Source organism: Dipodomys spectabilis, unplaced genomic scaffold, assembly GCF_019054845.1.
Source record: "Dipodomys spectabilis isolate Male_0828 unplaced genomic scaffold, ASM1905484v1 ptg000108l, whole genome shotgun sequence".
Classification (NCBI taxonomy): domain Eukaryota; kingdom Metazoa; phylum Chordata; class Mammalia; order Rodentia; family Heteromyidae; genus Dipodomys; species Dipodomys spectabilis.
This window is the reverse complement of record NW_024870785.1, coordinates 9,110,990-9,138,134: the sequence shown is the minus strand read 5'-3', so window position 1 is coordinate 9,138,134 and position 27,145 is coordinate 9,110,990. Positions and strand designations below refer to the sequence as shown.

At 42.2% G+C, this 27,145-nt stretch overlaps 1 protein-coding gene across 1 annotated transcript in view; it reads left to right on the top strand.

Moving 5' to 3' along the window:
- The window catches only part of Fbn1 (fibrillin 1), a 201,121-nt gene that overhangs the window by 220 nt on the left and 173,756 nt on the right, over positions 1–27,145 (top strand). The window lies entirely within an intron of this gene.

The following is a 27,145-nucleotide window of genomic DNA, read 5'->3' as shown; positions in this document are numbered from 1 at the left end:
GTGGTGGTGGGGAGGACGGGGGGGGGGGGGGTGTCAACTTTTCCTGGGTGTGAGCCTCCCCTTCCCCTTCTCCGGAGCTGCCGAGAGGGAAGGGTCCTTGGCAGAGTCCCCGGGTGTGTGTGTGTGTGTGTGTGTGTGTGCGCGCGCGCGCGCGCGCGTGTCACAGTCACACTTTGGAGGTGCTGAGGTCCGAGGTGCACAGTCCTTGCCTAAGTCACCTTTACCCCTGCCAGCACCCTTAAGGGGTTCTCTGTCCCGGAGGAGGAGACCTTGGCTTGACAAGGACTCTTGGGCCACTGTTGTTGGGTGGGATTTGAGGAGGCAAAGAAAGGTTTCTGGAGGAAGAAGGGGAAGGAGCCCGTGCCTTTCCCTTCATACTAATTCCCCCCTTGTGCTGGGGGGGTGGGGGCGGGGGGAGGAAGGACTTGCCTCTGGGGATGGGTATCTGCTGTCCGGAAGGGAGTGGGGAAAGGAAAAAGCATCCCAGTGACAGGTAGAGCTAGAGACACGCACGCAGTTAGTTCATAGTTGGCCCTCCTGGGAACTGTGCTTATTGAAACGAAGGCTGGAGTTTTCTGGGCTGGACTTCCCATCGGGTGTGTCCACTGGACAAGTGTTTTCTGAGAACTGGCGTTGGAGTTGAGCGGCGTCCTGCCTGGCATTCTTGCAGTATAGTGCCGCTGGGGCCAGCCTTAAGCGGCTGGGGGTGGTGGTGGTGGTGGTGGTGTCTGTGTTATGCACATACGGCCCCATTCCACTGGCTAGTCTAACGCCTTCCATATTCCAGCAAGAAAGATTTAAATGAAGCATCTTGACCAAGAGTGATCAGGTCTCTGGATTGTAGGAGAGTGGAAGAAGGATAGACACTTCTTTTTAGACTTTTGAGATTAAAGCAGAAGGCTCTTTCTGAGAGTTCGTTGTAGACTCCATAGAAACAGTTATGATGGGCTACAAATGACCTCCGTTATCTCTTTGGAGCCACTGAAATGAACTCAGATAAGAATATACAGGAGTGTCCCCCCCCCCCCCCCCCAACTCTCACTGATGTTGGTTCGTTTTTCCTGAATGATCTGTAGCTTGATTATGTGACCCTGGGTGACCAAGTGAGGGTGTGCACTGGATAGGCCTCTTGTTATTGGCCTTTTTTTTTTGGTCAGTAGTGAGGCTTGAACTCTGGGGCTGTGTCCTGTCCATAAGCTTCTTTTGCTCAAGGCTAGTGCTCCTCCAACTTTGAACCACAGCTTCACTTCTGGTTTTCTGGTGGTTAATTGGAGATAGGAGTCTCGCAGACTTTTCCTGCACAGGATGGCTTCGTACCTCCATCCTCAGATCTCAGCTTCCTGAGTAGTAGGATTATAGGCACGAGCCATTAGTGCCTAGCATTATAGACTGTTTTAACGGTGTGTATGAGTGAACTTTGTGTTTTTATGGCTCAGGTACAAGAAGGAAACATTGTAGTAAACTTAATCGACCAGATTTTGAATCTTACTGTAGGCTAAGGACAAGAGCATTGTCACAGCTGAGCACTTAATGCTTGTGACAAAATAATTTTTTTGACCCCAGAAAATAATTCTGATGAATTCATTCCCTCTTGGCCTTTTTGGGGGAAAAAAACCCCCACAAACCCAGGATTCCACCAGTGTTGGAAATGAAATTTGCTGATCTTGACCAGACAACACTTATGATCCAGTATACAAAGCATGTAGCAAGAGCAGCGAATAGGCTGAAAATCCTCACTTTCCTCCACTCTCTAAAGGATGTTGATTCAGATCTGCATTTTTCATTGAAAAATATATTTCTATTGTACCATATTAACTTAATATCTATCCTTGATGACATTATATACATGTATACATGGAGAGAGAGAGAGAGAGAGAGAGAAAGGAAAGATGGATGGAAGGAAGGTAGGTAGACTAAGTAAGTTGGGGTTTGATTCTGTGGATGAAAAGTTTTGAGAAGATGTTGGGTCTGGCCAAATATTTGTCTGGCACATTTCCATGTGCTGTCACCAAACCAGTTGTTTCTCTGGGATACATAGACCCATTAGGAAAACAGAAAGTAAGTTTTCCTTTGTTGTTCAATAGGACATCATGCTTTCATTGTCACAAGCAGTTACTTCTGTTCAGTTTTTACAATGACCAAATACCATGACAGTTATAGAGAGATGCTTCTCTACAGTTGTCATGATATTTGGTCACGAATAGACTGCATCCTATTATAGTTTTTATAAAGCCTTCTTAAAATGTACTGTTAATTAAAATGTACTGTAATAATAATTATGAGTGTTTCTAATTCTCACATTATCTATAAGGTCACCTATATAGAGGTTCTAGGGGTATTAAAATAATTTAAGATGATATGCAATTAAAAGTATTTCCTTTCTACCTTTGAGAGACCATTTTCTTAAGTACTTTAAAAAAATTTTGTATGTGGTACTAGGCTTTTTATTGGTTCTTTAAAAAATTATCTTTAGTTTTGTCTGCTTCTGAGTACAATGCATCTTGACCAATGATACCCCTTCCATTATTCTCCCCCCCATCTATGCCGACTTCACCCATCCGCTCAAGTCACCTGGTTTAGTTTTCACATGTGTAGTATGACTATATTTGCCCACCCTCCCCATCCTGGGATTTGAACTCAGTTCCTCGTGCTTGCTGGGCAGGTACTCTACCACTTGAGCCTGCTCCCAGTCCTTCTTACATATTTTTCTAGTCACATTCTAGGCATATATATATATATATATATGTACACCTATTAAATGCACATATAGAAACATATATGTGTATATGCACAGATAAATGTGTTGAATATACTGAATATCGTATCCAGACCTTTGTTTTCTTTTTCAACAACTGCACTATTTCCAACTGTTAAACTCATGTAGATCAGCCTCGTGTGTTATTGTACAATTTAGCATCCCATAATGTGGCTGAAATGGTTCCCTAATAAGGTGTCTTTAGTTGAATATTTCCCTATTACAACCGTCTTCTATAAACCTATGGATACAAGCTTATTCTTGTATGTGATAAAAAGTAATAAAATTAGAAACACTAAATCGAAGGTTTTCCCATAGATTTTCAACACTTACCTGCTCATGTTAAATTTAAACCCCATTTGAAATGTCTTCTCTCTCCTTACTGCCATTATAGTCTCACATGAATGAGCCTTTTAACCATGTCCTGCTGTATAAATCACCAGGAAAGGCAGCTCTGTGATTACATTTTTTTCCAGTTACTGCTTACACTTTTTCCTCTTTGCTCATTAAAACATCCACTTCAAAACGAATCCCTCTGAGCGCAGCAAAACACGCTTGTCATTTTGATGTTAATGGAAACGCACACTTTATGAATGAAGGGTGATTTGTAGTCCCCGATGTAAAATTGAGGGCAGACACTTTCAGCACTCTGCTAATACTTCCTCTGGCTAAAAGGTGCTTTAAATCCTTTCATGTCTGACATCCACTGGTCTAATCTCCCCAGGAAATACTACCATCTCATTTTTCTCCGAGGTGGCAAGTGACAAAACAAAAATTTCCTTGGTATTCTTAAGGTCTACAGTCTTTTCCTGTAACTCCTCTCTCTGTGGACTTGAAACCTGCCTGTCTAGCCCTCTCTGGGTGTGTCACCTAGCTGGTCTTCTCTCCTCCCATCCTGTTGCAGGTGTTTTGGTTTCCTCTTCCCTTCTGGGCAGTAAGAGTTGTTCCACAGTGGAAATTGAAGTATCCTCAAGTTTCTTCCCAGCTTTTGCTGTGTTTTCTTAGAGTAAAACGCCAATTTTGGCTTTTACAGGAAATCTGGTTCTCCCCCCTCCCCTTTTAATGGAGTGAGTGTTCCCCCATTCATTCTGCAAAAAATCATGTTTGTCTATTTTCAAGTGAGAATTTTGCAAGTTGAAGAAACGTTCTCAAATAGTAAATGAGTAGTGGTTTTTCTTTTCCTGGGCATTGATTAGCACGTGTGAGATGACTTGATGAGAAATAATAAAAATTCTGATTTTGTCAGCATTTAACTTTACAACTCTCCTTAGCTAAATTCTCTGATAAAATAGAAGTGTGGGAAACAGTCATCAATATACATGCACGCACACACACACACACACACACACACACACACACACACACACACACACACACACACTCTGAGCAAACCAACTCTAGTGGAATAGTAGCCATTATGCAATTCCTTTATTTATGATTGCCTTATTGCTTTACTTTCTAAACAAGTAGATATGGCAGTTTAATATCAAAGGGAAAAATTCCTTACAGTGGGACCTCCTTTTCCCCAGTCCTTAGTAAGTGGGGACAGAGTTTCTACTCCTTGTCATGTAGTTCCTAGGATGGAAGAGTCTTCTCATTTCACACAGATTGTCCCCTTGTGCAGATTCCTTTTGTCTTTATTTGTTCACTTTTTCCAGAGGTCTTGATAGCAGAAAAGCGCACGTGAAATAGTTCATACACAGCGTAGATTCTGTGCTGTCAAACTCCAAGGGATTTGTTACACAGAAGTCTGCTATTAAAGAACTTTAAACAGAGCTGGGAAGGTGACTCAGTGGTAGAGCGCTTGCCTTGCATGCATGAGGCCCTGGGTTTGATTCCTCAACACCACATAAGCAGAAAAAAATGGAAGTGGCGCTGTGGCTCAAGTAGTAGAGCCACTCACCTTGAGCTGAAGAGCTGAGGGACAGCGTCCAGGCCCAGAGTTTAGGTCCCATGACTGACAAAAAAAAAAAAAGAACTTTAACAGAGAACACAGAAAATGTCCTGTCAACTTTATAAAGTCTTATTTTATTTCGCAAAGAAGATTTTAAGACTCTACCTGAAGTAAGCTGGGTGGATGGTTAAATATGGGGAAATACTCCTCTTGTGGGAAGGTTTGTGCTCAAATTTATTGAAAGGATAAATCTAAAGTATCAGGTTGCAATTAAAAAAAATAGGGATTTTTAAGTAGAAGGTTTTTCTTTGTGTGTGTATACTGGTCTTAGAGCTTGAAGTCAAGGCTTGAGCAGTGTCCTTGAGCTTTTGTGCACAAGGCTAGTGTTCTACCACTTGAGTTACAGCTCCATTTCTGGCTTTTTGGTTGTTAAATGGAGATTAGAGTCTCATGAGCTTTCCTGCTCTGGCAGGCTTCAAACTGTGATCCTCGAATCTCAGCTTTTGAGTAGTTAGGATTAGAAGCCACCTGTATCCAGCAGAAAGTTTCTTTAATTTTGCATTTTAAGCAACATAGAGAGGTAAAATATCTGCATGACTTCTTTTGTAATATTCAGTACCTAGAGATTGCTTGCAGAAGAATATGCTGATGATAACATACATTAATTAAGCATCACACTGTAGTGAACTGATGTATGGGCTGAGAAATGGAGACCAAACATCTCTTCCGGCTTATTTGGAATTTAAAGAAATACGTAAATGTTCCTTATGGTCTTGGGTTGCTGATACTTTAAAAAATTATATTTGTTTTGTCTAGAGGACGAGGATCAAAGGGATGGGGGTGCACAAATGGAGGAATGATGGATGAATACAGTTATACTGTATTCACTCAATTTGCATATGTGAAAACGGGACTAGGAAATGTTTGGACATAGATGGGACTGGAGTCCAAGGGAGGGGAGAGTGATGGAAGGGCTAGCATTGATCAAGATGCATTGTACATGTGAATACATATGTTAAATGTAAACCCTTTTATACAGCTAAAGATAGTAAGAACGATTAAAACCAGCTAGATGCCTGTAGCTCATGCCTGTAATCCTAGCTACTCAGGAAGCTGAGATCTGAGGGTTGCACTTCAAAGCCAGTCCAGGCAGGAAAGTCCCTGAGACTCTTTTTTTTTTTTTCTTCTGTCGTTCGTGGGGCTTGAACTCTGGGCCTGGGCGCTGTCCCTGTGCTCTTCAGCTCAAAGCAAGCGCTCTACCACCTGAGCCACAGCGCCACTTCCGGTTTTCTAGTGGTTTATTGGAGATAAGAGTCTCACGGACTTTCCTGCCCAGGCTGGCTTTGAACCACGATCCTCAGATCTCAGCCTCCTGAGTAGCTAGGATTCCAGGCGTGAGCCACCGGTGCCCGGCTCCCTGAGACTCTTAACCTCAAATTAATCACCAAAAAGCCTGGAAGTGGAGCCTGTGGCTCAAGTGGTAGAGTTCCAGCCTGGAGCAAAAAAGCTAGCAGACAGTGCCAAGAATGCTGAAATCTATCAGTATTCTATCAGACATGACTTCTATCTATCTCTCATGATTGTTAAACTTGATTTTCCCATTAAACTATAAAATCCTCCAAGGCAACAATCTTATTATAAGTATTTTACCACTAATTTATCATTAATTTTTTGGTGATGCTAGGATTTGAACTCAGTATCATGGGGTAGAAAAGTGAGTAATACCCACCCCCACCCCAACCCTTTAGGCAGTTGGGGCTTGAATTCAGAGCCTTGAGTTTGCTCATCTTGCTTGCTTGGCTGGCACTCTACTCCTCATTAATCCACACCCCTAGCCTGGCTTGTTTGCTGGTTATTTTGGAGATGGAATTTCACTGACTTTTTATGCTTGTACTGACCTCTAGACATGATCCTCAGAATCTCAGCCTTCTGTATATGATCCACTGGCCCCTGACTTCATTTGTTATTTTTCACCTAGAGCCTCATATTTTTGCATAGCTGTCTTCCAGCTGTGATCCTCCTACTTGTAGACACCTGACAGTGAGGATTGCAGGTATGAGCCATTATGCCAATCTTGTTCTTTGAGATAGGGTCTTGCTAACTAGTTGCCTGGGCTGTCTTTGAACTACCATTTTCTTGACTTCTGCCTCCCAAGTTACTGTAGGTACAGGCTAAACAGAACTCCAAGACTTCATTAACTCAGGAAGCCTTAATTGAATGCTAGCCTGAATGAATCCCATAGAATGGCAGAGGCATGTAGCCCCACAGCCAACAGTTGGTAAGAGAATGGAGACTCATGAACCAGGAGTGAACAGAAAAGTGACAAGGGGTGTGGTGGCCAGCATTAAGTAAAAAACAAGTATGGATGCCCTTTGATTTGATGGGGTTACACCCTGGTGAATCCTGCCAAGCATTCAAGAGAGAATATTGTACCAAATATTTGCTAGCCTGGGAAAAGATCAAAATGCAAACTTGGAAAATGTATCACTTTCACATTATCCAACAGTCGGAGAGTACTCAATCCAACCAGCGTGAGTCAGGACCCTTTGAAATAATAATCACAACCATAGTCAGTAATGTTTAGATGACATTCATGTGCCAGACAATCTTCTAAATGTCTGCTGGTATGATAACTCATTTTATCCTCACAGCCTTCCAATGAGATGGCCCTGTTATCCATTTGCTTTCACAGATGTGAGAGCTGAGGCATGTAGAGGCTTGAGTTCTGAAGACAAAGTCTTCCTATTAAATTTTCTTTCTCTATTAATTTTAGTTATGGTTTTGGTTTCTCATTCCACTGGACCAAAAAAAAAAAAAAAGAATGCAAGACTAAGAAATTGGTACAATTCCACTTAAAATTCCTAATCTTCTTTCAGGCTAGTGCACAAATCCTAAGCACAGTTAATCACGTAGCATTATTTCCTCTCCTCAGAATTTTTTTCACCATTTCTGTGGACATGAATACAACTCAGAAAGAAAATCATAGGATGTTAGAAGCTGTGGGAACCCTGAGGAGCTTGTGTGTTGTATCTTAATATTATACTTTGAAAATTTTTTTTTAAGATGGTAGGTATGGACTTTCTGTGTTGTCCAAGTTCTAATCTTGAGCCTTTAGTATATCTGCTAGAATCCCTTGTTTCTATGTCCCATGTGAGAAATTTTCTCAAAGAGGACACATCTCTCTTTTCTGAGGAGGTAGACACATCTCTTTCTTGTATTCTTACTGGTAAAGATGAATTCTTTCAAGATCACCACTTCATTGTTTACTTTGGTTGTCAGTAAACTCAGAGCTGATACTTTTACTTTAAATTGCAGCAATGATCCTGAAGATTGTAACCATTCCTAGGTTGCCTATTTAGCAATGTTTTGATTGTCTTATTGCTATGTAACAAATGACCCCAAATTTCGTGGCTTAAAACAACTATCTTGTTCAGTAGGCTGGAGTGGGGAATCGTCTCTGCTTCCCACAATGTCTGTTGGGCTGAATTTAGCAGTCACATGACTTTCCTAATATGTGGGCACGTGCTGTGCTGTTTACTTTGGCATAGTTTATCTAAATGGCTGGATGGACAAAGGAATGAAGAAGCAAAGAGCTACCTGTGTGGCTCTGGTGAAGGTCTTTCAGGTTGTAAGGCTCTTGTGCATTCTCCTGCTGGTTGTATTCATTGGATGGAGCCCTAGAGTATTTTAAATTAATTAATTATTATTTTGTTGGTCATGGGGCTTGAACTCTGGGCCTGGGCACTGTCTCTAAGCTATTCAGCTCAAGGCTACCACTTGAGCCACAGTGCCACTTGTGATTTTCTGGTGGTTAATTGGAGATAAGAGTCTCATGGGCTCTCCTGCCCGGGCTGGCTTTGAACCGTGATCCTCAGATCTCAGTCTCCTGAGTAGCTAGGATTATAGGCATCAGCCACCATCAACCAGCTTATTATTATTATTTTCTACATGGTAAAATTGAGCTCTAGAGTCAGGGAGTAAGTTTTGCCCAAGGGTTGTATCTGGGTGGCTGGTTCTGGAACAATAGTTTTCTGACCCTTGATTGCCTTCCTTTGCCTTATACTTTGACTGCAGCCTGACACGAATGGCTGGGGGCTGGCTGGCTAGGCTTGAATGGGCTTCTGTGTTCTCAGTGCGGGCTTGGTTCCTAGTCTTAGATTGTCTACTACACATGGCCTGTTTGTCTGCAGCTAAGGCAGGCTTTTGACAGGGCAGCTCAGGATCTCCTTTGTGTACTGAGGTTGGAAGCTACCATGCTGTCTTCAGACTTAGTCTGCAATTGTGTGATATGGGATTCCATGCAAGTCACAGGACTTGTGCAGATTCAAGGCCATGGCTCTTACCTTTAGAGGCGAGGAGGGTGTGTTGGGATCATGTTTGGAGACCAGCTATGCAGTGGTTCTTTGAGAAGGGTCATCAGATGCTTGTATGTTTTAATTCTAACATGATCTGGGGCGATAGGCTTCTTCTCACTGAGGGTGCTTCATTGTATGTGGCTGCAGAAATAGAATAGTCAAGGCTCCAGGAATATAGATCAATGCTCAGGGCAGTGCTCTTAGCTTAGTCCCAATTCTGCCTATAATGTCTTCAGAAATAAGATTGTGGCTAATAAACTGGTATCATTTGTTTGAATAGGAGAATTACAATGCTAACCATTGTTGTTTAGCAGTTGAAAAAAAATTCAGTGAAAAATTTAAATCCGACTTATTCTAATTGTTATATTAATTTGAGCATTCAATGTATGTTTTTGTCGTCTATATGCTACTTTTTACTTTCAATTTCCACTCATAGTCTCATTTTTATAAAAACAAAAAAATCAAATAGAATGGATGGAGTAATCACACTGTTAATAAAATAAAACTGGACGAGTCAAATTTGGATTATGGACGGGATATGCTATACCAACTCCTAGCTGTAAGTTTCTTGTCACTTTCCAACTTTCTCAGATTTAGTGGCCTTTCTCTGTTAAAGTTATTGCTGAGTCTGTTTACTCAGACCCTTTGAGCAGAAGGGAGAAAGGAAAGGACCCTATCTCCACCATTCCCAGCTACAGATGTATTCCAGACAGCAAGAGAGCTTAGAGCAGAATTGCTCCATTAGACAAGTGATTTGGGTGAGTGTTTTGAAGGGTTATGAATTCCTAGACCATCAGTCATACTTACATTCAAATGTAAGTATCCAGATACATCCAAGTCCAAATATAGTACAACCATTTTATGATGCTGGTGTCGGGAGACTGCGGATACGCTGTCTGTTGTTGAGACTCATGGCCTTGAACTGAAGTATGGAACAGCCTCAATTAATAGAATGAATTCCAGAAACAGGACATTTTATTTTTAGTTCATTCTCCATGTCCTCCTAGTCGGCGTCAACGTTACCATCCATCCTTGTCTTCACCATTTTCTCTTCTCCCTCCTTTTCTCCCCCTTTAAACTCCCTTTTCTCCTCCTTCTCCTCCTCCTCTCTTCTTTATCTTTCCTCTCTCCTTTATCCTTCCCTCCCCCTCTTCCTTTTCTCTTCCTCTTCTTTTTCTTCTTTTCCTCTTCTTCCTTCTCCTCCTCATCGCCTTTAAAATATTTCTCCTTTAAAACATTTTTTTTGGTGGTACTAGAGTTTGAATTCAGGGCCTCACACTTGCCTAGTAGGCCCTCTGTCATTGGGCCATGCCCCTAATCACCCCCTTTTTTGGTTTTTGCTTTTCATTTTTATTTGGCTTTTATTTTTTTCAGATACAGTCTTGTACTTTTCTGCCTGAAGCTGGCCTCAGACCACGATCCTCCTAACTCAACTTCCTGTGTAGCTGTTATTACAGTTGTAAGCACCACACCTGGCCTGTTAGTTGAGATTGTGGGGTAGTGAGGGGGTCTTGCTAATTTTTTTTTTTTTTGGTCTGGGAAGGTGTTGAATGACAGTCTTCCTCATCTCTTCCTCCCAGGTAGCTGGGATTACAAGCATGTACCACCACTCCCAGGCCCCCTTCTTCTTCAAAAGTAATTTCATAACTGAAGTCACAACTAAAATAGGGAGAATAAGAATATCAAGTGAGAGTTGAAATGTTAAGAAAAATAACTTCTGAGTGAAGTGTGAAAATTTTTTTCCTGAGAGGTGTAGGGTATAGTTTTTGTTAGGGAAGGGGAGACGGCTGGGTCAGTAATGGACTTGGGCTGAACAGAGCAGGTAACTTCCTAATTTCTGGCAGTGTTGGTACCAGGTAACCTGTGGTCTTCACCTGTGTCATTAGCGGCAGAAACCTTTCGGAAGAGTGTTGGTACATGACAGAAAGACAGATGCTTGGCTGCCAGAGAAGATTCTATAAAAAACATTTAGAGGAATATAATGGAAAAGCAGGCTAATCCATCCTGTATTATGCATTTCTGAGTATTGTTGTAAAGTTTGGTGTGTATCCCTGAGCCCCATGGGTAAGGTTTACTGTCTAATATTTCCTCTCTCCTTTCAGTGCTAATTCATATGATGGGTAATCAAAATAAGTTTGTGCCTTTGTTGAATATCTTTTATTTTTGGTATTAGAGATTGAACTCAGGGCCTCGTGATTGCTAGGGAGGGCCTGGGCTCTTTTGCTACCACTTTGAGCCACAACTCCACTTCCAGTTGCCCGGTGGTTAATTTGGAGATTAGAGCCTCGTGAACTTTCCTGCCCCACTGGCTTTGAACCACGATCCTTGAATCTCATCCTTCTGAGTAGCTGGGATTACAGGCATGAGCCACTAGCACCTGGGCAAGTCTTTATGGTTCCTAACTTACTGACTTGGTTCTCCAAATGCTTGATTTATAACATTTTAGGTTCCATGTGATACATATGTCAACATGGAAAAGTTTCTTGAAATCTTGCCTTTCCTCTTAGGTCTTCTTTCCCAATCATTTTGTAATATATGCCTAATTCCAATGACAACTATTTATCGCGTATTAGCTGTGTTTGAATTGGACTGAATACCTACTTCCCAAAATAAATACCCCTCCTTCACCCCCCACCCCGCCCCCGCCTTGAGGCGATGTGGATACTATTCTTTCTGTTGATTCTAGGCAGAACTGCTGTTTAGATGATCTTTTTCTTCATTGGTAGGGTTAATATGGACGGACAAGGACTTTGCAATGAAGGACTTGATATGTCATGTTTAAGCCCACGAAGAGTCCTTAATCTTTCATGGACTGCTGCTGCTTCACACCCGAAGGTTCAGGCCGCTGACCTCAAGTTTGCAAATTTTATATCCCATTACCACCCTGTGAGCTCTGTAGTCCCCAGGGCCACAGAGTTGACGTTTTAGCTGGAATCTGAGAAAGTGTCTGAACATTTCCTGAAGAGTTGGCGAGGAGTGATTTGGCAGTTCAGTCATAAAATCCCAGAGCCTAGTGGCTGGGGCATACGCTGTAATTACCTCACACGTTTCCTATTTGAGCCCGGTTGTGGGTAATGGGGTAAGAGTGGTGTTGCTTGTGGGTCTATATTTTTTAAAGATAGAAGAGCTGTTTTCAATGACTGCTAATAACCATTGGCCATGTTTTCTGTGAGGCTTGAATGTGTGGAGACAGGCATGCTTGGGGTCAAATCCTGGCTCCACCACCTACTAGGAAGAAACCTCAGACAAGTGGCCTGACCCCTCTAAGCCTCATTTATTCACTTGTAAACATGATGTATATACCTTGCCATGTTTTTATAAGACTGAATGAGCTAGCGCATTTCTGGTTCCTCGCATGGTGCCTGGCTTGTACTCTCAGGATGATGATGACAGCGACGATGTATGTGGTTACCTCAGAGAGGGAAAATGAGGGGTGCAGTCAAATGAGAAGCACATTTTTTCCCCACACATTTAGATCATTGTTAATATCTAGATGCCACAGACTCCAGTTGCATATCTTGAAATTGAGTACTTTGAGAAACATAGGAAGGAAGTAAAGTTGAACTTCCCCCCCCCCCAAAAAAAATTATAAAATCTTAATTCCTCCATCCTTAGTGATCTGGTCATACTTAAAGGTAATGGATGGATACATTTCTCTTTCTGTTATGATTAGCAAATATAAGGTGTCTGGTTTCATTGTGATGTTTCTTTACCTGGGCACTCACAACTGTAATTCTTAGCTACTGAGGAGGCTGAGATCTGAGGATCGCCATTCAAAGCCAGCCTAGGCAGGAAAGTCTGTGAGACCTTCAGTTAAACCTCAGAAAGGTAGAAGTGGAATTGTGACTAGCGTTGAACAAAAAGGTAAGGGATAGTGCCCTGGCCTTGAGTTCATACCCCAGTACTGGCATACACACACAAAAATAATCTTTAGTTGTACAAAGAGGTTCCGATTCAACTGTCAGTTTGACTATAATTCATCTTAGTCAGTGTCATTCCTTCCATCATTCTTTTATTTTCTTACTACTGTCTAGAATCCTTTGACTATATTTCTTTCCATATCCTCTTCTTTCACCGTTCTCTCTCCTGCTGGTACCAGTTCACAAACCGAACCCTTTTTGCATTCCTGTCATTCATATTTAAGGACTAGATATTTTCATATATGAGAGAACATGAGATATTTGGCTTTTTGAGTCTGCCTTATTTCACTTAAAATGATGATTTCTAGTTCCATCCATGTTCCTGCATATGCCATACTTTCTTTTTTTTTTTTTTTTTTGGGTTGGTGGTGATACTTGAACTCTGGGCCTGGCACTGAGCTCTTCAGCTCAAGACTAGCTTTCTACCACTTGAGCCACAGTACCACTTCCAGTTTTCTGGTGTTTAATTGGAGATACAAGTCTCTGGACTTTCCTGCCTGGGCTGGCTTTGAACCATGATCCTCAAATCTCAGCCTAGGGTGGAGTAGCTAGGATTATAGGCATGAGCCACCAGCACCCAGCTTCTTCCTTCTTTATGGTTAAATAATATTCCATTGTGTAGACCATATTTTCTCTATCCATTTATTCATTCCATATTTAGCTATCATAAACAGTGCTGTTTGTGCAGATAATCTGGACTGTATATTTATTGACTTACTTTCCTTCAAATATATGCCCAAGTGTTGGTAAAGCAGAACCTTTAGTTCTATCTTTAGTTTCTAAAGGAAACTTCACAGATTTCTATTAGATGTTTTTTTTTTGTTTGTTTGTTTTGGTCAGTGTCACTTGAACTTCGGGCCTGAGTGCTGTCCCTGAGCTTTTTCACTCAAGGCTATTGGTCTACCATTTTGAGCCACCGCACCACTTCCAGTTCCAGTTCTCTGGTGATTAATTGGAGAGATAAGAATCTCATGGACGTTTCTGCTGGGGCTGGCTGTGAACCTCGGTCCTCAGATCTCAGCCTCCTGAGTAGCTAGGATTACTGGTGTGAGCCACTGGCACCCAAGTCTGGATAAGTGTTTATTTTTAAATTTCCTCTTTTTCTGAATTGTGTCACTTCTACTAGGAAATAAATTTACTGAGTATTATTCACTATTAAAATGTCCTCCTTTCACCCTCCAAAAAACTGGTTTTTAAATGGCCCAATCTGGCAAGTAGACCTTGTCTTTTTCCTGCTCCCTTAAAGGCTATTGTGAAAAGAATTTAGATTTTAGGAAAGGAAGGGATTTGACTATGATTGCATAGGCAAGATGACCACCTGACATCGCATGCCACAGAACTCTCCACCTCCTGATCTCAGAGACAGAGAGAGACAGAGAGAACCCGTCTTTTCCAGCCTCCCTCCTGCCCCACAGAGAACTCTGTTCTGATCACAGAAACATTACAGTGGGCCAAGAAACAGGAATTCAGCCGGCCAGGTGTGAGCCATATGTTGATTCTACTTTGACCATGCATGGCTTCCTCTTAGGATTGAGAGGAGTTTGGTTAGCAAAGAAGAGGGCCGGAGAGGGGAGTTGGAAGGGGAAAAAGTGGGAGAAAATGAAATGTACTCATTATCTGACTTATGTAACTGAAACCCCACTGTACATCACATTTACCACTGTACATCACCTTTAAAATTTAAATTAAAAAAAAAAAGTCGGGCTGGGTGCCAGTGGCTCACACCTGTAATCCTAGCTACTCAGGAGGATGAGATCTGAGGATTGCAGTTCAAAGCCAGCCTGGGCAGGGAAGTCTGTGAGACTCTTATCTCCAATAAACCACTCAGAAAAACCGGAAGTGGCGCTGTGGCTCAAGTGGTAGAGCACTCACCTTGAGTTGAAGAGCTGAGGGACAGCAAGACACACACACACACACACACACACACACACACACACACACACACACACACACACACACACACACACACACACACACACACACACACACACACACACACACACACACACACACACACACACACACACACACACACACACACGGAGGATTGTTAGGTGGGTAAATTGTTGCATGTCTGCTTCCAAGCCCAGGCCCAGAGTTCAAGCCCCACAACCAACATACACACACGAGGAGGATTGTTAGGTGGGTAAATTGCTGCATGTCTACTTCTAAGCCCAGACATCAGTGAGTTCTGTAGGCCCAGCAATCTTCACTCACTTTGCCATGTCTGTTTCCCTTGGTGCTTTGGGCCTCTTTGGTATAACTGGCCAGGCTGACTCAGGTTGGCCACCCCTGAGAAGACCCTTAGCCCTCGCTTTCCAGCTGAGTTTTTCCTTCTCTTGGCTTCATGCTTGCAAACAGTGTCATGCTCATATTCTTTGTTTTGCTTCTCTGCCTTAGTTCTCTTCAGAAACCGACAATCTTCTTTTTTCTTGGACTGAGTCTCATTTTGAGTTTTAGCAGGAGTTGACATTCAGAGAGATATTTAGACTATCGAAGGTTCAGGGAAATGGAACAAGACATACATTCTCTTAATTTAGGCAAAGCTTTGGTAGAGTTTCTACACTCTGCACCCTACATGCCAACCTCTGGTTAACTGATTGGCAATAAACTCTGAGAAGCTGTGGTTGCCTGGTATGGATTCACAGCCTATAAAAATGAGAATGTTTTAAACAAGGAATAGTTTATACAAATAAGGGTCAGTTTCCTATTTACGATGAAAAATGTTCAAATGTTTAAGATTGTCTTAATGCCTTTCATCTGCTTGGGATAAATCACACCACCACCTATACAACCAAGTTTACAAAAAATGAAAGAAAGCAAAAAAAGAAAAAAAAAACAAAAACAAGCAAAAAGCAGGTACTTTCTGTGCTCCACTAACTTCCCAGGAGAAAAATAAACCACAAATAAAATAAACATTTCTTTTTAAACTTTTGAAAACCTCATAGGAACTTTACAAGAATACGCAAAGCATTTCTCCTGTCTTGTAAGCAATTCTGTCTTTTTTTTTTGGGTCCGGTCATGGGGCCTGAACTCTGGGCCTGGGCATTGTCCCTCAGCTCTTCAGCTCATGGCTAGTGCTCTACCCACTTGAGCCACAGCACCACTTCTGGCTTTTTTCTTTTTGCTTATGTGGTGCTGAGGAATCGAACCCAGGGCCTCAAGCATGCAAGGCAAGCGCTGTACCACTGAGCCACCTTCCCAGCCCCAGCAATTCTGTCTTGAATCTAGGCCTTCTCAAACATTTGAAGCCAGGAGGACAGGGTCTGCTAGACCTCAAACTGGCTCATCCACTCATCTGTGTTTGTGCCATTTCTTGAATTTATTTTTTATGGTGGGTACTGGGGTTTGAACTCAGGCTTCGGTACTCTACCACTTGAGGTATCACTCCAACTCTTCTTAGTGTCTCTCTCTCTCTCTCTCTCTCTCTTTCTCTCTCTCCTGCCATTCCTGGGGCTTGAACTCAGGGCCTGGGCACTGTCCATGAGCTTCTTTTGCACAAGGCTAGCACTACCACTTGAGTCATAGCTCCATTTTAGGCATTCTTGTCCTTCATTGGAGTTAAGAGTTTCACAAGTCTTGCCTAAGCTGGCTTTGTACCACAATCCTCAAATCCCAGCCTTCTGAGTAGCTAGGATGAAAGCCATGAGCCACTGATACAGGGTTAGGGTATCACATTCTTGCCTTGAGCCAGACTCAGATTGTAATATTCCTGTCTTTGTCTCCCTGTTAGCTGAGATTACAAAATCGCATTTCCACACCTGGCCTCATAACATTAATCCAAAAATCATCAGATAGCCAGTGAGTATGTAAATTTCCCTGATTAGGTTATAAACTTTACTTTTTCTTTTCTTTCTCCTCCTTCTTTCTTGGCAAACAGAGTAAGTTTATTTGAAAGTGAAAGGAAAGCTGTGAAGGAAAAGAAGGGAGACTCTTAATTCAGAGAGGAACCTCAAAGAAGAGTCTAATGGAGAGGACTCCAAGGGTGGTTATTACACTATGGGACTCTTTCTATGTCTCTTCCCCTTGTCTTTGTGCTGATGTTTTGATGTGCCTGACCTAGCTGCTCTTTTCATTGGTTGAGTGGGCCCCCAGGGTATTATGGGAAGAAGAAGACTTTTAGTAGGAACTCGAGGCATTATGGGAGCAAGAAGCATCATGATGGGCCACATGTTACCTACCATGTGTTAGGCCCATCAAAAGTTTTTTTTTACCTCCCTCTCTAACAGTTCCCCTTCTTTCCCTCATTTCCCCCTCATGTGGTCTGGGAACAGGGGCATTAACAGCCCCCTTGCTACTTTATGCTGAGAGTGGGCAGAGGGAGTTTCCAGCATTCTCGGATCCTCCAGATCTACCTTTTAGGCAGATACGTTTGTGGACCATGGAAAAACTCTGGAGGACTGTTTATATGAGGCTCTTTTTCTAATGGTCATTGGTAGCTGAAGGACTCTAAGTCTAGAAGAAACAAACTTAGCAAGCAGATTGAGAGTAAAGGGGCCAAATATTAGCAGAATTATTTTATCAAGTAGGGGGTCTCAGGAAAGGTAGCGGCCCAGACTACCAGAACCAGGTATCTCTCCCTGAGTGCCATCCTTGGGTAGTATTTATTCTGTGTTTTGGGTTTTGGTTTTTAAACCTTTAGTTCTACATAGTGTTGTAACTTAATTGCAAGAAACAGAGAAGCCACATTTTGAGAGTCTTTATTGGAAAGCTGGTGAATGCAGGTGGACTCGTGTTAACCAAGGCCTGCAGCCCAGCGAATACACCTTAAAGCTGTTAGAAAACTGAGCCATGAGCGCTGGAGAGGAAAGAAAGAGCAGAAAAGCAATACCAGCAAATCAGATCAACCCCAATGGAGAGCTGAAGTGGGATGCCAAGTTGCCCGGAGGAGAGCCCGGAGACATAGGAGACACAGCACCTGAGGCAAGGATTAATGGTGTCTAATAGGGTCAGGTCAGGGGGCAGAGTCACAGGGAGCTTGAGAGTTTCTGACCCAAGACTGGCAGGTTCAGTAGTAACCTATTGTCCAAGTCCCAGCCCTTGCCTCTAAGAGTTCAGGCATGTTCATCACCTGGGAGCTGGAACTTCTCCTTCCTCTATCACGAAGATAAGATGACACCAGTTAAACCCGATTCCCTATCCACCATGTGGCCAACATGGCGCGGGTTAGAGCCGGCATCCCTATTTCAAAAGGAGTTGTCATTTAACAAAGCATGCAATTTTATACGAGGCTCTTTTTTAATGGTCATTGGTAGCTGAAGGACTCTAGTCTAGAAGAAACAAACTTAGCAAGCAGATTGAGAGTCAAGGGGCCAAATATTAGCAGAATTATTTTATCAAGTACCTTGTATTCTTAACAATGAATACAATATATCTTGATCAATATCACTCCTTTCAACCTTCTTTCCCATCCCTCCCTTTCCCATCCCTTCCCTCATCTTACTTTTAGAGATTACATTGGATTTTTGACTGCATTCTCCTCTTCTTTCTCTTCTCTGTCTTTCCCCTTGACTGCATTCCAACCTCTTCCGATATCTACTTCCTAGTGTTTTATTTTGATGAACTTTGCCTTTGCCTTTCTAAGGACTTCCCCCTTGAGTCTTCTATATTTTAGTTAATACATTTGTACACATTTGCATACCACCAGTGTATTGACTTATAAGTCTATAAGCTAAATCTAGCTTTCACATGTAAGGGGAAGCATGCATCCTTTGTTCTCCGGGTCTGACTTTTCCAGATCTTTCCATTTCTTTACAAATGGTGCAGTATTATTCTTTTTTTTTTTTTTTTTTCTTTGTCGGTTGTGGGGCTTGAACTCTGGGCCTGGGCGCTGTCCCTCAGCTCTTCAGCTCAAGGTGAGCGCTCTACCACTTGAGCCACAGCGCCACTTCCTGGTACAGTATTATTCTTTTGGTAGTTTTCTTTACAGTTCATTGAAATAGACTTTATAGTCTGTGCTCTTTATAGATTCCCCATAGAAATTAGGGTCTTATAAAGTACATATTTTATATTTTTTTATGCATCTTCTATACATTTTATTTATTTCTTTATTTTTGGTTGTAGGGCTTGAACTCAGGGTCGGAGTACTGTCTCTGAATGTTTTTGCGCAAGGCTAGCACTCTACCACTTGAGCTACAGCTCCACTTTGGGCTTTTTAGTGGTTAATTGGAGAGAAGAGTCTCATGGACTTTCCTGCTCAGTCTTGTTTCAAACTGTGATCCTCAGATCGCAGCCTCTTGAGTAGCTAGGATTACAGGCATGAGCCATCGATATTCAGCTCTCATACATATTTTAAAATATAAAGTCTCGTTGACATTTTTGTCCCTTCTAATTTATTTGTTAAAGACACTGTTTATATCCTGTAGAACAGTGCTTCTTAAAATGCCAAGCTGCTAACTCCCTGTAAGGAGTTTGTGATGAGATCAGAAGTTTGTGCCCAGTTGGGAATTCCATTCCACTTGATACAAAGCACTGTATTCAGCAAGCCTGTTTTATTCTTTGTTTCAGATGAAGACTTTGTCAATGAAGGAAGCAATGAAGTTGTTTACATCCCACATATTCCATTCTAGCTTAGGCTTCGTATCTCATTGTAGACTGGACAAGATTTGAGTATACTGCTGTAGTGTTTCCTCAAATGTGGACTTATCAAAAATCTTTAATTCCTGCATTAGTCATGAATTGCTAGGTAGGGTTAGAAATTTGATCTAGCTCAGTGAACTTTTGTCAAGAAGACTTGATAAATAGGATGTGTGTGTGTGTGTGTTTTTTCATCTGCAGGTATGTTTAAAATGGTGACTTTTTTATGATGCCCACAACCATTGCTGATCATTGCTCCAAACCACTAACTTATTTGGGTAACATATTAGGGGTTCTAATTCTGTCATTCCCTGTTTATGAATGCAGTGAAGTTTTAGACATAAACTTAACACTCACAGTTTGTAGCGGGGACGTCTATAAGTACTCCCAGGTCTGCTTTTTCTGTCCCATTGCTTTGAGAGGTATAGAGAAATTATATACTATTTAGTAGTAAGGCTTGGCCAGTCGGAAATAGAAAATTGTATGGAACTTGCATAGAATGAGCCTGGAACTTGAGGGGCAGACAGAAAGAAGCAACTTTGCCAGGGTCTATTCATCTACCCTCATCCCTTGGTCCTCCATCCAAGTGAACATTTAAACACTCAGTGAGTTACTGTTAGTGAGTAAGGCTTATCAGGCATTATAGAAAGTTGGTGAAACTTTACACTACAAAGAAGAAATTGTAATGGGAAAATTCTGTTAAATTATCTTTAACAATCGAGAAAGGACTGCTGATATCCTCATTCTGCATTGCTTTCTCAGAAATAACTTGTTTTGGTTATGAAATTATAATCACAGTGGATGACAGCTTGGGATCGTCCGGTCTCTGAAAGAAATGAAGAATGTAGAGGATTAGGACTTCCTTAACTTCTGGGTTTTTAAAGTTTCTAATTTCCAGACTTCCAGATACTTTGTATCAGCCTTAATGATCTTGTGCTGGGAGTTGAGGAGAGCTTGGATTGGGGTGGGGTTTGAGGTGCTCATTTCTACAGCTTTAGCTGAGACATGGTGGCTTGTTGTGGTGAAGTTCCTTCAGGTTGCCCGCTGTGGAATGTTTTCCCATAAAACAACAGTTGAAGTTGCGGTCAGGTCCTCTCACCAGCCCACAATGGCCTAGTTAGCTGATAATGCAGCCCAGAGATTGCTATTTGACTAGCTTGGGGACCAAACCACTACCTATTAACATCGTTTCTGTTGGAAAAGCCAACTTCTAAATACCAACAGGGAGAAATGAAGTTTTAGAGCCCTACCTGTCTGTCAGTTAGAAGCTGTCAGTATTCAGAAGGGTTCCCTTCCTTCTCCCCTGCAGCCTGACCCCATTGGCTGGTTTTCCTGAGGCTGCCGGATCATTCAGAAGATAAGATCTCCTTGTATTGGGGCTCTTGCTTTGAAGATTACTGGAAAGTGATGAGAATTATGGTTTTATCTCTCTAGTTTACTTGTTTCATGTTTTCAATCATTTTATTCACTATTGTTTTATGTTTTCAATCATTTTATTCACTATTTGCAAAAGGAGCATGGTTTTAGCTTCAATAGGTGGGGGGTGAATTTTCCCAGGCGAAGAAAATGTCAAGGTAGTCCTTGAACCCATTGGGAAAGTCAAGAGGTTGCAGAGTTCTGAGGAGCAGATCTTCACAAACACTCTATCGACAGGCACTGATTGCTCATGCCTGCAACCCTAGCTACTTCGGAGGCTGAGATCTGATTGTGGTTCAAAGCTAGCCTGGACAGACAAATCTGAGAGACTCTTATTTCTAAATAACTAGGAAAAGCTGGAAGTGGAAGTGTGGCTCAATTGGTAGAGAGCCAACCTTGAGTGAAAAAAGATGGTGAGGTCCAGAATTCAAGCCCCAGTACCAGCACACACACATATATCCTACAATTTCCTGCTGTCATTCACCAAATGTTCTCAGAAGTACAAAATGCAAATATGCCGTGCTTTTTTTGTTGTTTATTTTGAGGCAACTCTTCCTCATCCCTTGAGGGTCAAAGAGTAATTCCCACTTCTGAGCAAATAGATCCCTCTTCATTCATTTAGTGGGAGCACCATTTACACCCGTAATCGATGATGGTAGTAGTCAGGAGATAGAGCTAGGCCAAAGCAGGCTAGCAAGTTAATTAAATCAATGCTCTTAGGACTTTGGTAGACCCATTCAGGTGCATTAGGCATTCAAGAGGATTCCCAAGTTTTTCATGGTGTTTAATCAGAGTACCAGAAACATCAAGTGCCTGGTGCTTCAGCAGCTTTACTCGCCGCCACAGGAGCACTCTTCTTTAAACATCTGGGCTTTATGATTCTGTGTCTTGCTTCCTATTTTAGTGTATGTCATGGCCTTTTGAGTTTCAAATCCTGTTTTTAACACTTCCCCCCCCCCCCCCAAGTAAAAAGTGCATTTGCACATGTTCCAGTCACCTCTAAAAACTCCTGAGAGAGGGGCTGGGAAGGTGGCTCAGTGGTAGAGTGCTTGCCTTGCATGCCTGAGGCCCTGGGTTCGATTCCTCAGCACCACATAAGCAAAAAGAAAAAAGCCAGAAGTGGCGCTGCGGCTCAAGTGGTAGAGCGCTAGCCTTGAGCTGAAGAGCTGAGGGACAGTGCCCAGACCCAGAGTTCAGGCCCCATGTCCGAACCCTCCCCAAAAAATAAAATAAAAAACCTCTTAGGAGGAGGCTGCAATGCTTGATAAGAAATGTAGTCATTATCATGCCCATGTAATTGTAACCCCTCTGTACAGTATGTTCACAAAAAATAAAAATAAAAATTAGAAAAAAAAACCCAAAAAAACTCCTGAGAGGATTTAGACCATTAGTTTAAAGTGGCCTCTGATGGAAGTGGCACTGTGGCTCAAGTGGTAGAGTGCTCACCTTGAGCTGAAGAGCGCAGGGACAGCGCCCAGGCCCAGAGTTCAAGCCCCACGACCGACAAAAAACAAACAAACAAAAACAAACAAAGTGGCCTCTGAGATTTAGGAAGTACCTGCCTTTGTGGCTTTTTCATCCCTTAACTTTCCAGGTCTATGTGTGGGGACAGAGGACATGAGCAAGGGTCCACTGTTTAATCTAGAGTAGTACATTCCTCACAAGCAGCAAACTGGTATTGATATATAGTCTTGATTATATAGTAAATCCATTCTGATTCACACTTCTTTACATTTCCTGCCTCAAGTCTTTTTATGTTCAGGGCCCCCTCCCAGATGTGATATTACAATGTAGTTATCATGACGTGTCAGGCGATAGAGCATTTTCTTGGCACTGTTGAAGTGCTGGTCAAGCATTCTGTGGAATGTCCCTTAATTACAATTCTGTGATGTTTTAGTCATGATGAAACTTGGGACACAGGTTTGGTAGAAGAAGACAACCGAAATGGGAAAGAAGGTCCTTGTATGAGAGAGAGAGAGAGACAAGAAAGTAGATGTGAGTGGAAGGAAGGAAGAACAGAAGGAGACAGAAAAAGACAACTTGTGACTAAGGAAAAATGTGGCAGAGTCACGAATCTCCTGGTGATGGAGAAGATCAGAGAGGATGGCACTTTGGAACACCAAAGCATAAGCTCTTCTTTCTGTTTTCTTTTTAGATGATTAAAAATATATTTTAGACTTACTTTGTTGGGAAGCACTGCATGAAGTGGGTTAGAGAGATTGGCTGGCTGGCCTCTTTAAAGTAGAAAACCAGGAACTGTCTGTGTCTCACAGTGTCGATCCAGACAGCCCAGAACCTCGGCTCAGATTCGGAGAGCCCTGCTGAAAGGGGAGGAGGCTGGAGAAGCCACGCCCATGACCACAGTTGGCTGTTTCATTAGGCACAGTGTTATGACTGGCAGATGGGCCGAGCAGTCACATGTGATCTCAAATCACGGTGGAGACACTTGACCCCTGCCTTCAGCAGAGACCAGAAGAAAGGGACTTGAATAAGGGGACAGAGACATTTGCAGAGTTTGTGGGAACAATGTGTCCCTTGATCAGATAGCATGCATGAGATTTTTCTTTTCCTTTCTTTTTTAGCCAGATAAAATTTGTCAGAGAACTGACAAAAATCATGATTCATGGTTCACAATAGATAGAGTTCCTTTGTAGATTGTGGTTGTCCCATGAGCTATCATATTTTGTTTTTGTTTTACTGTTATTATAAAGATGATGGTACAGAGGGGTTACTCCAATAAGTGAAGGAATGAGTACCTTTCTTTTTGGACAGTGTCGTCTTCTTCCCTTGTTTTCTCCTAGTTGCTGTCATATATTTTTTTTTGATAGTGAAACATTTTAACTCTGCATCAGTGTGATAATCATGTTTAGTGGGCATGTTTAGTGGGAAGTTGGGTTCCCTTTGGTATATGAGGGCATATTTTGCCACAGATATTTCCACATGTATCCTCAAGCAATTCAACAGAGGCAGGCAAGGGGGTTCACACCTGAAATTCTAGCTACTTGGGAGGCAGAGATGGGAGGATCACAGTTCAATATAGATGAAAAAGTTAGCACCAGTGACTCATGCCTGTAATTCTAGCTACTGTGGGGGCTGATATCTGTGGATCACAATTTGAAGTCAGCCTGGGCAGAAAAGTCTCCAGTTAACCAGCAAAAAGCTAGAAGTGGAGGTGTGGCTGAAGTGATGGAGTGTCAGTTTTGAGCAAAACCAGTTAAGGAACAGCACCCAGGCCCTAAGTTCAAGCCCTAGTACCAACATACACACACACACACACACACGCACGCACGCACACATGCACGCACCATGAACCTCTCTCAAAGAACAAGCCAGGTATGATGGTGCATGTCTTATAATCCTAGTTCTTCAGGAAGGGGAAGTACGAAGGTCTTGGTCTACGGCTGGCACAGTACTTTATGCAAACAATCACTAAGGCAAAACGGACTTGAGGGTAATGGCTCAAAGGATAGAACACTTGCCTAGTAAGTATAAGAAATCCAGAGTCAAACCCAAGTACTGGAAAAGAAAGGAAGGAAGGAGGGGAAGAAGAAAGGAAGGAAAAGAAAAGTTGAAAACCCGGGGGCTCAATTGAAATGTTCCCCTCATAAAGGTCAAAAAGCCAGTAATTTAGAGCCAGGGTCAGCCTCACTAGCTCTCTTTGGAGGCTTACTGTTTTCCCTGCCCAAGGATTTGATCCCTGACAGGCTGGGAAACTCTTGCCTATGAAATAAGAGCCCCCTGACCTTGTTTTGATTACCCCAGCCTTGTCTGAAAAGGACTTGGAACTCGGGACAGGAAGCAGAAAGGCTAAGGCTATCTTGCTGTAAGACAGGCCAAACTTGCAGAAGTGGGTCTGGCTTCGGAATGCGGTCACGCTGCAGACGTCTTGCACGGGGGCCAATTCTCGCAATGATGTGGTCAGACATGGTAGAGCCCAGCTGTTGGCCTCATTGAGAGAGACTTTAGCCCACACAGTCTCTGAGTGCTGTGTCTGAACTCCATCCAAATAGCGAGCCGGTAGAGGCTCACCCATCCCCCAGGGTAATGGACCTGGGTTGAGCACAAGATTCGAAGCAAGCGGAGTCACAGAGGAAGACTGCAGTGGTTAAAAGTGATGAAGTGGAAGGCACATTTATTTCCCCCTTCTTCCTCATGGACTATTAGAATATAAGGAACAACAAGGTAGTTAGTCTATTGATGGGCATCTTGTGATTTTTGTTACTATGTTACTGCAAATGCTGTTGAGTGATATATCTTCTTGAGCCTCAACATACCTTTTTTTTTTTCTTCCTTTCTCTCAGGTAGTAGTTAAGGAAATGGGCTTTGGAGTCAAGCTACTAGAATTCACATCACCATGACTGCTTCTAAGTTGTGGAACTTTGATGAGTTCAACTTTCCTAAGCCATAGTTTCCTTTGTGCAAATGATAATAACAACAGAATCTACCTCAAAGAGCAACCACGAGAGGGAAATAATCTAACAGGTCTTTAGCACTAAGCAGAAAGAGTTTGCCTTCTAAGTTGTTGTTTTTTTTTTTTTTTGGTGGGGAGGGAAATGGTGTTGGAGCTTGAACTAAGGGCCTTAGCTTGCTCAGCTGGCACTTTACCACTTAAGCCACACCTCCATCCCTACTATTTGCTAGTTAGTTATTTTGGAAATGGAGTCTAGCAAACTTTTCTGCCAGGCTATCCTTGAACCATAATCGTCTACATCTCAGTTTCAGGGGTAGGATTACACATGTGAGTCACTAGTTTCTAGCTGCAGTCAGGACTGAATTCTCTGTGTCAAATACCATTGCTATCCACAGAGTTTTGACCTTAAATTTTTCTTTTGGTGGGGGTGGGGGGAAGGGAATGAGTTGGTGGAGAAGGTTGATGAAGAGAAAATTGTATTTACACAAAAGAGTATTAATTAAAAATTTATCTTCAGTGCTGTTTATATTGGAACATTAGAATAAAATCTTTTATCATGGAAATAACCCACCCTATCTCCTCTAGATTTTACATGTCTTCCTGCTTTCCAACTTAAATAAGGCAATTGCTTATTTCTAGAAATAGTGCTGTTTTAATCTGAGTATAAGTCAGACAAATGCCACCCAGCTTGTTTGAACGCGTTTCTGTGAGTTTGCACTTCTCAGGACCTGAATCATTAGGAGAGAAATCTTAACATCTTTCTAATGCTCTCTGTTGAGCCATACCACACAAGAGTACTTAATGCTGTCCAACAACAAATGGCCAAGGAAAGGGAAATAATCACTGCCTTGTCGTGGTGTGGGCGGGAACAGCAGAAGTTAAATAGTATGTCACTCTTTAGGAAGGATAAGGTTGTAAAGCAAAAAAGCAGAGCATGAAAACAAAATAAACAACCCCAAATTTTACATAGCATTTTAAGATGAAAATGAAAAGATGCAGAACTAATGAAAGGGTCTGGGGAGGAATGAAGCAGCTCCTTTTGTTCTAATGAAACAACAAGCATTTGATTAAAAGATAAAAGACATTTGAACTTTAAAAGTGATGAGGTTTAATGGGTGTTGGTGACTCACACCTATAATCCTAGCTTACTCAGCAGTGGGAGATATGAGAATCAAGGTTTAAAGCCAGCCCAGGCAGAAAAGTCGATGAGACTCTGGTCTCCAGTTAGCCAGCAAAAAGCTAGAAATGGAACTGTGGTTCAAGTGATAGAGCTCTAGTCCTGAGTAAAACAGCTAAAGAACAGGCCCTGATTTCAAGTTCTAGTATCATCATTAAAAAATATTACAATGTTGCTTAAGATAAAAGAGGATGCTTGAACTGAACTATCGCAGATGATATTCAATGACAAAAGTATTGGGCTGGGAATGTGGCTCAGTGGTAGAGTGCTTGCCTAGCATGCATGAAGCCCTGGGTTCAATTCCTCAGTACCACAGACACAGAAAAAGCCAGAAATGGCACTGTGGCTCAAGTGGTAGAATGCTAACCTTGAGCCACAGAAGCTCAGTGACAGTGCCCAGGCCCTGAGTTCAAGCCTCAGGACCGGCAAAGGAACAAACATCTCCCCCTCCCTCCCCAAATAAAGTATTGTCCCTTGAATCTCCAGATTCTAACCCTCAATTTTAACGATTTCTGTTTTCAATTTTTTAATTTCTCCATCAATTCTGCTTGTACTTCTGGGTTTAAACAATACCCAGAGCTTCCTTGATATAACAGGAGAGGACTTAGCCCCCAAAAGATATTTAATATTTATTCCTTTGC